This window comes from Saimiri boliviensis, chromosome 3, assembly GCF_048565385.1.
Source record: "Saimiri boliviensis isolate mSaiBol1 chromosome 3, mSaiBol1.pri, whole genome shotgun sequence".
NCBI lineage: Eukaryota > Metazoa > Chordata > Mammalia > Primates > Cebidae > Saimiri > Saimiri boliviensis.
The window spans coordinates 37,163,585-37,175,600 of NC_133451.1; the positions used below are offsets into that span (position 1 = coordinate 37,163,585).

Consider the following 12,016-nt stretch of genomic DNA (forward strand, 5'->3'; position numbering starts at 1 on the left):
AAAGTAGGGAGGGGGAAATTGCCCCCATTATGGTGGGGGCACCTCACCTGTCCCCTGGGAGGGACAACCACAATTTCAGTTTTTTATTTGCTATTTTACTTCGAGAAAGTCTCCATCTATAAATATCTCCTCTTTAATCCCCCAAATTCCAATACGTCTGAACAGCTTCTTTCTTTATCTCTCGTACCTTCCTCTTTGCTTTTCCTGAATTTGTTACTTGTAAAACAAAGTGATTCAAAGACAGTTTCTACAATGGCTTTTTTTCTTTAAGAAATAGCAGTAGCTGTCAGAAAACCAAATTGGCTTGATCTTCCAAGCAGACCTGAGATGAAAGGGTAGTTCCGTTTCTCTTACTAAGATTAGGAACTGAGGTGTCAAGGGTAGCAAGCAGTGATGTTCCCTCTTTCGGCTCTTGAAAGACCACCTCACCTCCTAATGCAAATGTAAACGGTCCTCATTAGAAAGTATTAGTTCCCTTTTTAGCCTCAAGCATCAATGCCAGTTTTCATAGGCAATTGCTATAACTGGATCCTAGGCTGACAAAACGCCAATAAAGTAGGCTGTTGCCTCATGGGTGTGGTTTTAAGGGTATCCACCTCCTGAAAATCCCACTGGTGAGGTACTTTCCTTGAATTAAGACACAGTTTTTCTTTAAATATGCAAATATGTATGTCAGAAAGCTTCATTAACCCATTATTTATCTACTGGATCTTCTGTGGTTCCTTTAATTATGGAAGAAATGAAGACACTTGAAGCTTCTATCTCCAACTCCCATCACCCCTCACCACTGCAATAGATACCGCACTGATCTACCAGCACTCAGGTCCTATTCTTTTTGGTTGCTGTTGTTGGAGTCTCACTCTGTCACCCAGGCTAGAGGGCAGTGGCACGATCCTGCCTCACTGCAACATCTGCCTCCAGGTTCAAACAATTCTCCTGCCTCAGCCTCCCAAGTAGCTGAAACTACAAGTGTGCATCACTATGCCCAACTAATTTTTTTGTATTTTTAGTAGAAATGGTGTTTCACCATGTTGGCCAGGCTGGTCTTGAACTCCTGGCCTCAAGTTATCTGCCCACCTCAGCCTCCCAACGTGCTGGGATTACAAGCATGAGCCACCACACTTGGCCTGGGTTCTACTTTCTAAAGTTAGAGTTGTTGCTCAAAATTTAAAAAACATGACCATATCATTGCAGGATAATACCCAGGTTCCATATGTTTGCATTCAAGGCCTTCATAACCCGCCTCCTACCTTCGCAGCTTTTCCCCCCATGACAGGTACCTACACTGGGATTATAGAAAACCATTTATTCCAAATCCCTTTGCTTTCATTTGCTTATGTGATTTCTTTCATCAAGAATTTCCTTCACTACATTCTAACACTACAGCCAATCTTCCACTAGTCAAAATCCAACTGATTCTTCAAGACCAAGTCAGAATGCCAATTCCTTAACAAACCTGTCGGTCCCTTTTTTCTCCCTCTCTCCATCATTTAATGATGAATCTGTTTTTAATTCAATAATACTGGATGATGTCCCCCTCCAAAGGACACTCGGCAATGTCTAGGGACCTTTTTGGCTATTACAACTGGGGGTGGGAGCTACTGGCAGCTAGTGAGTAGAGGTCCAGATGCTGCTGAGCATCCTGCAATGCACACAGCAGCGCCCCCCACCCCCACAAAGAACCGTCACCCCCAAATGTCAAGAATACCATGGTTGAGAAACTCTGGGTTAAACAAATGCTTTTACTGCTGCTCCACCTTCAAGGCCCGCTAAACTGACAGGTATTTAAAAGGATCAAAACTCGAAAAAGATCAAAGTACAGGAGAAGAGACATCAGTGGGCCAGAGATGCACAAATTTTTGCATATGGAAAGTGATGGTGGAATTGGTAACTTAGAGTGAAGAAACCATTTAACCTAAATCACTTTGATCCCTATCTGTTCATGCAGTTTCTTTGACCTAGAATTTCCCCCTACATTCTAATATTCGAGCCAATCTTTCAATAATAGAAATCCAAGGGGTTCTTCAAGACCAGTCAAAATGCCAATTCCCTTATAAATCTTTCAAAACCCCCTTTTCTCCCTTCTGTCTATCATCCACTGATAAATTTATTTTTCTAGACATCCAATAAAAAATGATAAAGAAGATGAAAGTGAAATGGTACAGAAAGTGGAATCTTAGGGCAAGGGGAAGGTGTCAAGAAAGCAAACCAACTCAGATGGCAGCACCCTGGAAAGGCTCCGAAACTGGAAGCTCCCCTTGGCATCATGAATGAGGGTAGGACTGAATGTCAGGATTGGTTCAAAACTGTAATGAACAGTAGTCCAATTCCCAGATTCCTACCTTCACCCTGAAGAGTCAGGAAGCTCCCCTGCTGGGTTTATTCTCCAGAGTAACCAAACCAGAAGGTTCTGTGGAGGACGGTGAAGCGAAGCAGGAGCACCCTGTTGAAGTCAAACGTGTCCCAAGTGCATACTGTACAATGAGACCCACAACTGCCTTCCCCCACTTTATAGAACTTGCAATTTAAAAAATACATGTAGAAATACTGGCACGCAGGGTCCCATCTAGCCACCTTTTGGTCCAGCCCACAAATCAGTAAATCCTGTGCAGATCGATACACAGAGCTTCGTAGCTTCTCAGTGCCTCACTCTTAACTCTAAAAGGACAACTCAAGATCATCAGACATTTGAGAAGGAAGAGACCAAAAACCAAGGAAACAGAGAAATGGAAAAGGAACTCAGAAGAAATAGACAATGTAGGTAAAAGGGGCAAAAGAAAACTTGAAAATGACTCTAAGTCATATTCTCAAAGAGAATTTTTTCCATTAAGCAAGAAAAGATTGATGTTTTTAAAGGAAGGAAGAAAAATGGACAACAGCCAAAAAGAGCTCTTGGAAATAATGTATATATATGTTCAAATTTAAAATGTAAGTGATGGAAAAACAATGTTGAAAAAATCTTCCAAGAAAGTAGAATAAAAAGATATAAGCAGAGGAGAGAAAAGCGAAGAGACACAGGACTAAGAGAGGAGGTTGAACACCCAAGTTATTTGAGTTCTAGCAAAAAAAGAAAAAAAGAACAGCAAAAAGAGAGGGAAGAAAATTATCAAGGCAATCCTACAAGAATATTTTGTAGAACTGATATATTTAAAGAGGCTACTCAGTACCTAACACAATAAATAACAACAACAAAAACACTACCAACCTACATATCATTGTGAAATTTCAGAGTTCTGCAGGTAGAAAAAAGACGTTAGAAATTATCAGAAAGGAAAACTTGGTCACATATAAAAGATAAAAAAAATACTATAGGGAGTTTCACTTTCTGCTAGACTGTAGTAAGTGGCAAGACATGGTTATTCTTATACTAACAGTAAGAAAAAGCCAGGAAAACTACAAGGTGATAGTTTATTAGACCCCATCCTAGAGCTGAGAATGCAAAGAAACCTAAATGAACTAAATTCTAGAAAGCACTAAGTTTTTCATCATTTGCTTACATCCCAGGAGATCCATCTTAGTCTGTTTGGGCTGCTGTGACAAAATATCTTAGACCGGGTAATTTATGAACAACAGAAATTTCTGTTTACGGTTCTGAAAGCTGGGAAGTCCAAGATCATGACATCAACAGATATGGTGTCTGGTGAGGGCACCATCTGTTCCTCACACGGGGAAAGGGCCGGAAGAGGCCAACATGCTCCTTCCAGTCTCTCTCTTTTTTTAAAATTTATTTATTATACTTGAAGTTCTGGCGTCCATGTGCAGAATGTACTGGCTTGTTACATAGGTATACATGTGCCATGGTAGTTTGCTGCATCCATCACCCTGTCATCTACATTAGGTATTTCTCCTAATGCTATCCCTCCCCAATCCCACTGCCCCCTGCTATCCCTCCCCTAGCTACCCACCCCCACACAGGCCCCAGTATGTGATGTTCCCCTCTCTGTGTTCATGTGTTCTCATTGTTCAACATCTGCTTATGAGTGAGAACATGCAGCGTTTGGTTTTCTGTTCTTGTGTCAGTTTGCTGAGAATGATAGTTTCCAGTTTCATCCATGTCCCTGCAAAGGACATGAATTGATTCTTTTGTATGGCTACATAGTATTCCACGGTGCTCCTAAGGGCACTAATGCCATTTATGGCTGCATAGTATTCCATGGTAATAAGGGCACTAATGCCACGAGGAGAGCTCTGCATTCATAATCACCTCCCAAAAACCCACCTCTTAATACACTGCCTTGGGGGTTAGGCTTCAATATATGAATTTTGAGGGTTCACAAGCATTCAGACCATCATGGGATTGGTAGGAGGAGGAAAACTGTGCCATAGATAGGAATAAGAAGAAGTTAGCTGAATTGTCAGCAAACCTGGAACAGCTGCACATGGACTAGCAAAACAGCAGCATCCCCAGGATCCTAGCCTGACAGCAAAGCTGCACCTCTCTGCCCGCACCTTCCACATCAAGTGCGTGGGAGTAGCACACAGACGTCTGGAGACAGGGCAGGAGAGCTGAGAGAGATTGTTCCTGTGGAGAAGCAGGACAGATAAAACGAGATAGACCTCTCCAAAGCCCTCTGAGCCTTCACCAGTCCAAGGCAGTGTCTGCAGCAGGCTGAGGTGGGACAGTAGAGCTAAAGACATCTTTTTAAGGCACAGCCATACTTTCCCAAGTGCATCACAGCAAACCTCAGGGGCTGGGACAAGACGAAAGGTCCAAGAGAGAGAGAGGTGTCTGAATGCATGGACAGCCAGGGGTAAGACTGACCAGCACACAAAATCCCCCAGCAGCCCCAAAAGCTGGCAGTCAGGTTACAAAGCAGAAAGAGGTCACTTGCAGTTTAGGAAGCAGACCAGTTAACTGCAGAGCACAAAGGGATCCCTAGGGTTTCGCTGGCACTTAGAGATCTGTTGAAGGGAAAGTGCTTGGGTGGTCTTAACGATAGCGGATGTAACTTACATCTAACTGAAGTTACAACTGAGCCCAGACCCAGGAGAACCACATATAAGATTGACCGACTGGGCGTGGTGGCTCACACCTGTAATCCCAACACTTTGGGAGGCCCAGGTTGGTGGATCACAAGGTCAGGAATTTGAGACCAGGCTGACCAACATGGTCAAACCCCGTCTCTACTAAAAATGCAAAAAAAAAAAAAAAAAAAAAAAATTAGCTGGACGTGGTGGCACATGCCTATAATCCCAGCTACTTGGGAGGCTGAGGCAGAAGAATCATTTGAACCCAGGAGGTAGAGGTTGCAGTGAGCCAAGATCGTACCACTGCACTCCAGCCTGGGCAACAGAGCGAGACTCTGTAAAAAAAAAAAAGATTGACCTCACTCCGCCCCCCACCCCCCACACACGATCAGCATGACAGAAGATGATGCCCCTCGAAGGACAAATGCTAAATGGAAGCACATGATTGTAAGATCCTTGCATTGTTTGAGATGTAACAATATTTGAATGTAGACTATAACAACTTAAAGATATATGTCTAAATCCTAGAGCAACCACTGAAAAATAGCCCAAAGATAGGACTAAAACAAAAATATAATAAAGGAAAGAAAACAACCAGTTAAAAAAGAGTTGGTTCACTCAAAAGAAGGCAGGAAATAGAGAACAAAGAACAAAGGAGACAAATATTAGGGAGGACAGACCAAAAGCCAAACATCAATAATTAGGTTAAATGTAAATAGATTAAATAATTCAAGCAAAAGGCAGAAATAGTCATCTCAACAACAAGGCAGAACCCACCTATATACTGCTTACAAGATAAATATTTTAAATGTAAAGACTCAGAGCACAGGCAAATGCTAGTTATAAGAAAGCTGGCTTGCTATATTCATATCAAGGCAGATGCCAAGGCAAAGAATAATACTAGAGATGAAGAGAGACATTTCATAATAATCAAAGAATTCACTCACCAAGAAGGCCTAACATCTTAATTATGCATGCACCTAATCACAAAGCATCAAAATATGTGGAGAAATCATTGACGAATCCCATTCATCCACAGAGGAAGAAATTGATTAATGGCAGTCATAGTTGGAGATTTTAACACTTCTAGATAAAACTGGTAGACAATGAAAAATCAGAAAGGCTACAGAGGATTTGTAGAGCGCTACCAACCAATTTGACCTTACTAACGTGAAATACTAACTATATTAAACAACTGCAGACCACACGTGTTCTGAAAAAGGGTTCGGAGAGGAGCAGGGGTGCTGGAGGAGGGAAGATCAAGCAGGTGATGGCTGAAGAGGAAATTTAATTGGCAGGAGGTGTGAAAAACCAAAGCGATAAATAGAGAGTGCGACATAAGCCCTTTTCTCCTTCTCCTCATCAAATGTCTGTATTACTGGATGCACTTTACGAGGTGGATTTTGTTTTGGAGATATGAAAAGGTATTGACTCCTATTTTGTGGTTGCTGTGGGGTGAAACTAGAGGCTTCCTGTGAGAAGTCAACCATATTGGGCTATGGTTCTGGGTCCCACCCCGGATGTTTAAGGCAGAGGAGCCACCTTCAGCTCAGATGCGAGGTAGGTGAATGCCTTCGTCATGACTGCCAGAGAGGGAGGAGGCCAACCGGGCATCGTCATGGAGGTCCTGAAATCTACCTCCCTGGCAGAGGCGAGCTATGAGACGGCCCTGGCTTTGGTGGCACTGCCTTTTGAAGGTCATCTGGAATTGGATGAGAATTGCTCATGGACGTAAGGCTAGGAGCACTTTCTCCAAGAAAGTCCCTCATAAAACTACAGGAGAGTGGTGTTTGAACTCTTGATGGAGACACTTAAGCTCTTGAGAAACTGGATTATTTCCTGGAAGATGAAGACAGGACCACTGCAGAGATGCTTCGGTGAATTTCACTCCCTGGCTGCAGCCTCATCTGCTGCTGTAGGTCAACCTGGAGCCTGGAGTCCTTCTACGGGGCTTACAATGCAGCCAGCACTGCCCGAAGCTGTAGACATTTGGGAAGGGGTGGGTACTACCAAGGTGAGGACTACTGAGGAAACCTTGTAGTGTGAGTAGACTAAGCAGCAGAAATCCTACAGAACAGGCCAGCCCCAGGGGTGAAGAAGCCACAAATCAGTGGAACATTTGCAGTGTTTTGGTCTTAGGAATTATACCAGGCCTCAAAGTCACAAAGCCTCTCTGTGGTCGAATGCCAGCCAGCCCTTACACAGGCACATGGCGGTGTGGGCAGATGCTGGGATCCATGTGGCAAGCTCCTGACCACACATCAACAGAGGGGTCCAAGACCCTGTGTCAGACTACAGGAACTTGTAGAGAGTCATACGCCTGATTTTTGAATATCAGGCTTAGGGGAGTGTTTACAGCAAAATAGCAAGAAGAAAAATTGGGGCTTCACCAGCAACCAGGGAGGCTCCCAGATTCTCCTTGACTGTGGAGGTAAAGGTAGAAAGGATGACCAAGGTAAGAAGACCTAAAGGGGACAGAGTCCTAAAGGGGACAGAGTCCTAAAGGGGACAGAAGTCCTAAAGGGGACAGAAATCCTAAAGGCTTATTGATTCAGATGCTCACTGTCTGGTACATGGTGGAGCCACCCTGTGCCATCTCCTTCTTAGAATCCTCAGGAAAGTCTAGAAGTTTCCTTTGGCTGGAGGAGAAAACAAAGTCTCGCTCTTGTCACCCAGAGTGCAGTGGCACAATCTCGACTCACTGCAACCTCCAGCTCTCGGTTCAAGTGATTCTCCTGCCTCAGTCTCCCGAGTAGCTGGGATTACAGGTGTGCACCACCATGGCCAGCTAATTTTTTGTATTTTTAGTAGAGATGGGGTCTCCCCATGTTAGCCAGGATGGTCTCGATCTCCTGACCTTGTGATCCACCTGCCTCGGCCTCCCAAAGTGCTGGGATTACAGGTGTGAGCCACCGTGCCCAGCGTCCTTCAGACATTCTAATCTGTCATGACCCTCTTTCAGCCCCTGCCCCACCTCCAGCCCAGCCCATCCAGTAAGCCTTTGGGCACTTATCTGAGAACACCCTGGAAGGGTTAGAACACACAGCTGTGTATGTCCAGCACATGGCATAAAGAAGGATGAAGATGAGAGAGGAATTCACAGGACTGAGGAGAGTGGCCCCAAGAAAGAGTAAGCCCATGTGAGAGCCCAGTATAGAGAAGACAGCCGGAGCAGCCTCTATGGAGCAAAGGTTCCAGGAAAGCTTCCTAGAAACATCACCTGATGTGTGAGGACCTTGCTCTTTTCAGCCCTATCTCCACCAATCTCCTTACAAAAAAACCTACGCTCTAACCAACAGTAGTTATCATTCCCCAAACTCGTCATGTTTTCCTCTTTGCCTCAGCTGAAATTCTGTCCTCTGTATGGAATATTTTTTTCTGCCCCAACCTCAACCTGCTGAAGTTCTATCCTTTCATGAAGATCAAGTTCTAGTGCTGCATGAGGCCTTTAGTCGTCATCACAGTTGGGAAGTCTTCCCCCAGTCTGAGCTCTCAATGTATTTCATTGATTCCTCTTTCCCTGGAAGATTTACACAGAAATGAAAGAGTCCACCTGCTGCAGGGGAACTACAGTGGGTTTTGGTGTGACGGCAGTGGTGATGAGTGTTTGCTGAGCATTTACTACACATCAGCACCTGCTCCATGCATTTCTTATTTATCCTTCATAACCCTTGAAAGTGTCTATTATTATTTGTCTCATTTTACAGAGGAGGCAATAGCAGCTCACAGACACATAACAAGACAGTGGAAGTCAGGATTCAAACACAGATTTGCATGACTCCAGAGCCCATGTTCTCAGACGCTACAGACCTGGACCCTAAGATCAATTATAGCAGTTACTTGCTTTGTGACTTTATATAACTCAATCTCTCTGAATCTCACTTTCCTCATCTGTAAAATGGAAGGATAGTACCTTGTTGGGCTGAGCATGAGGATTAAATGAGGTTACTTGTCTAAAATACCTTGCAGAGTGTGAGCTGTCTTGATAATTCATGGTGCATATAACTGGTGGTCTCCCTTTCACGAATGTAAGCTTCTACAGGACAGAAAATGAGTCTTATTCACCTGGTATTTCCCTCAGCCCTTAGCAGTGATTGGTGCACAATACTTACCAACAGAACACATTATTTATTTTCTTCCATGATAGGCTTCAAAAACAGACTCTTTCTGAGATGGATTTCAAGCCATCCTGGGCTAGGTTGAAGCATGAGACGCAAAATCTCTTCTACCCTAAAATTCTTTCTTTTTTTTTTTTTTTTTGTGATTGAGTCTCATTGCGTTGCCCAGGCTGGAGTACCATGGTGTGATCTTAGCTGACTGCAACTTCTGCCTCCTGGGTTCAAGCAATTCTCTGCCTCAGACTCCTGAGTAGCTGGGATTACAGGTGCCTGCCACCATGTCTGGCTGATTTTTGTATTTTTAATAGAGACAGGTTTCACCATCTTGGCCAGGCTGGTCTTGAACTCCTGACCTTAAGTGATCCACCTGCCTCAACCTCCCAGAGTGCTGGGGTTACAGGTGTGAGCCACCTTGCCTGGCCCCTAAGATTCTAATCTAGAAACTATGCATGGAGAATTTTCTCTTTTCCAATTACTTTCTAAATCCCAAGAGACTTTCGTGCAATAGCGTTAGTATTTTGTCTCACCCAGAGGTAGTCAAATAGGGTAACCAGCCACCTTCATTAGCCTGGGTCTGTCTGAGTTTTAGAATTGAAAATCTTTGGCCGGGAGCAGTGGCTCAAACCTATAATCCCAGCACTTTGGGAGGCCAAGGCAGGCAGATCACCTGAGGTCAGGAGTTTGAGACCAGCCTGACCAAATTGGTGAAACCCTCATCTCTACTAAAAATAGAAAAAAAATTAGCCGGGCATGGTGGCACACGCCTGTCATCCCAGTTACTCAGGAGGCTGAGGCAGGAGAAACACTTGAATCCAGGAAGCAGAGGTGGTGGTGAGCCAAGATTGCACCACTGCATTCCAGCCTGGGCTCCGTCTCAAAAAAAAAAATCCTTCAGCCCCAGGAAAATTTTGAGGTAGGTTTCAGGCCCAGGCAAACTGGGAGACAGCTGATCACCCTATAGTTGAACAAAAAGATTCATGATCATAATAATGATAATTGATTGAATACTTACTACATATCAGGTACAATGCATATACTTTATAGGTGTACTTTCAACCCAATTCTGCCTGCAACTCTAGAAGCTGATGATTCTGTGGAAGCAGATGTAATAATTCACAGCACAGACCTTAAAGATTTTCTTAGGAAAGCATTAACCTTCAGAAAGAATTGAAATAGTTTTCCATGGGTTCCTCTCACATGTGGCTTTGGAAGTGCACAGGTGTTTGTATTTGCTTTCCCCAGAAGTAGCAGAGGGAGGAGCCAAGCTTCCTGTTGACTGTTTTGAATCTCACTTACTCAGCTATGGCCCTCCTTCATACATCTTCATACATCCTGCATCGCCCTTCACATAGGCAGTCCTTGATTTGCACAGCAGCACGAGACCGTGAGAATGACCATGCAAGCTGAAACCTCGCTAGATTTGTTTTATAATATTTAAACTTCTGTTTCAGACTGGGTATAGTGGCTTATGCCTTTTCTCTGGGAGGCCAAAATGGGAAGATCATTCGAGCAAGGAATTTGAGGCCAGCCTGGGCAATATAGCAAGACCCTGTCTTTCAAAAAATAATTTAAAAAATAGCTGGATGAGGTGGCATGCACCTGTCATTCCTACTTAGGAGGCTGAGGCAGGAGAATCACTTGAGCCCAGGAGTCTGAGGCCGCAGTGAGCCATGACCGTGCCACTGCTCTCTAACCTGGGTGACAAAGCAAAACCCAGTCTCTAAAATAATAAAAATAGTTTTTCTCAAAATCTTTAAAAAAATCTCTTACTGTCAATTATAAATGCACAGGGAAATGAAAAAATGAGTAAAACTAATATTTATGTAGTAGACAGTAATTTAAAACATTAGAAACATTGAGAATTAAAGTATTTTATTTCCTCATAAAAAATGTATTATGTGAGTGGTGCGAACAATGCTTGCTTTTCATCATACAACTTATGATGTAGAGCAAGAATTTTTCCTACATCTTGGCAGACTGTCATCCTCTTTTCTAAGTTTGGATCCGCTTCCAACATTTTCTCCTTTGCATTTTCGTTGTAAAACATATCCAAGAATACCTTTGATGTGGAGTTTTTTGATGGTATTATTTTCTCTAGGCATCTTCATTCATCTTTTTCATCACAACCACTTTCCTCATTTTTGTCAATAATTTTACCTTCACTAAGTGTCTCTGGCTTCAGAGCTGGAAACTCTCATACTCAGGTGTTTCTTCTATTTACGCTCAATTAGAAATCACTTCTAGGTCTGGGGACAGTGGCCCATGCCTGTAATCCCAGCACTTTTGGGAAACTGAGGCTGGAGGATCACTTGAGGCCAGGAGTTCAAGGCCAACCTTGGCAACATAGTGAGATCCCCCCCAGCTCCCCCACACAGAAAAAAAATTGACAGCCTGTAGTCCTAGTTACTCGAGAGACTGAGGTGGAAGGATCCCTAGTTCAAGGACATAGTGAGCTATAATTGTGCCACTGTACTCCAGCCTGGGTGACAGAATGAGATCCTGTCTCTAAAAAATTTAAAAAAATTTTTAAATCACTTTTAGTATTCTCCCTTTTTGTTGTCTTGCTTCACTTTTCTTTTTCTTTTTCTTTTTTTTTTTTTTCAAATATGGAAGACTTCACAAATTTGCGTGTCATCCTTGCGCAGGGGCTATGCTAATCCTCTCTGTATCGTTCCAATTTTAGTATATGTGCTTCCAAAGCAAACACCATTTTTATTTTTCTAGGCCAATTCCTTCCTTCTGATTTTCTATTTATGTAAAATGTTACATGGATTTATCACCAGGAAACAAGGAAGCAATACAACTACAGGCTTTGCAGTCTGTGTATAAACTTAATAACAGATGCACAGAGCAGATTTTGAAAGAAGTAACGTGATTAGTCATGGTCGTATGGCACATTTATTATTTGTGTAGGGATCTGTGGACTGAAG

General features: G+C 43.2%; 1 non-coding gene across 1 annotated transcript; it reads right to left on the reverse strand.

Annotated features, from left to right (window-relative positions):
* Positions 1-11,686: 11,686 nt before the first annotated feature.
* On the reverse strand, positions 11,687-11,793 carry LOC120363726 (U6 spliceosomal RNA). Its single transcript, XR_005579179.1, has one exon. It is a non-coding gene; the product is annotated as a U6 spliceosomal RNA (small nuclear RNA).
* Positions 11,794-12,016: the final 223 nt, after the last annotated feature.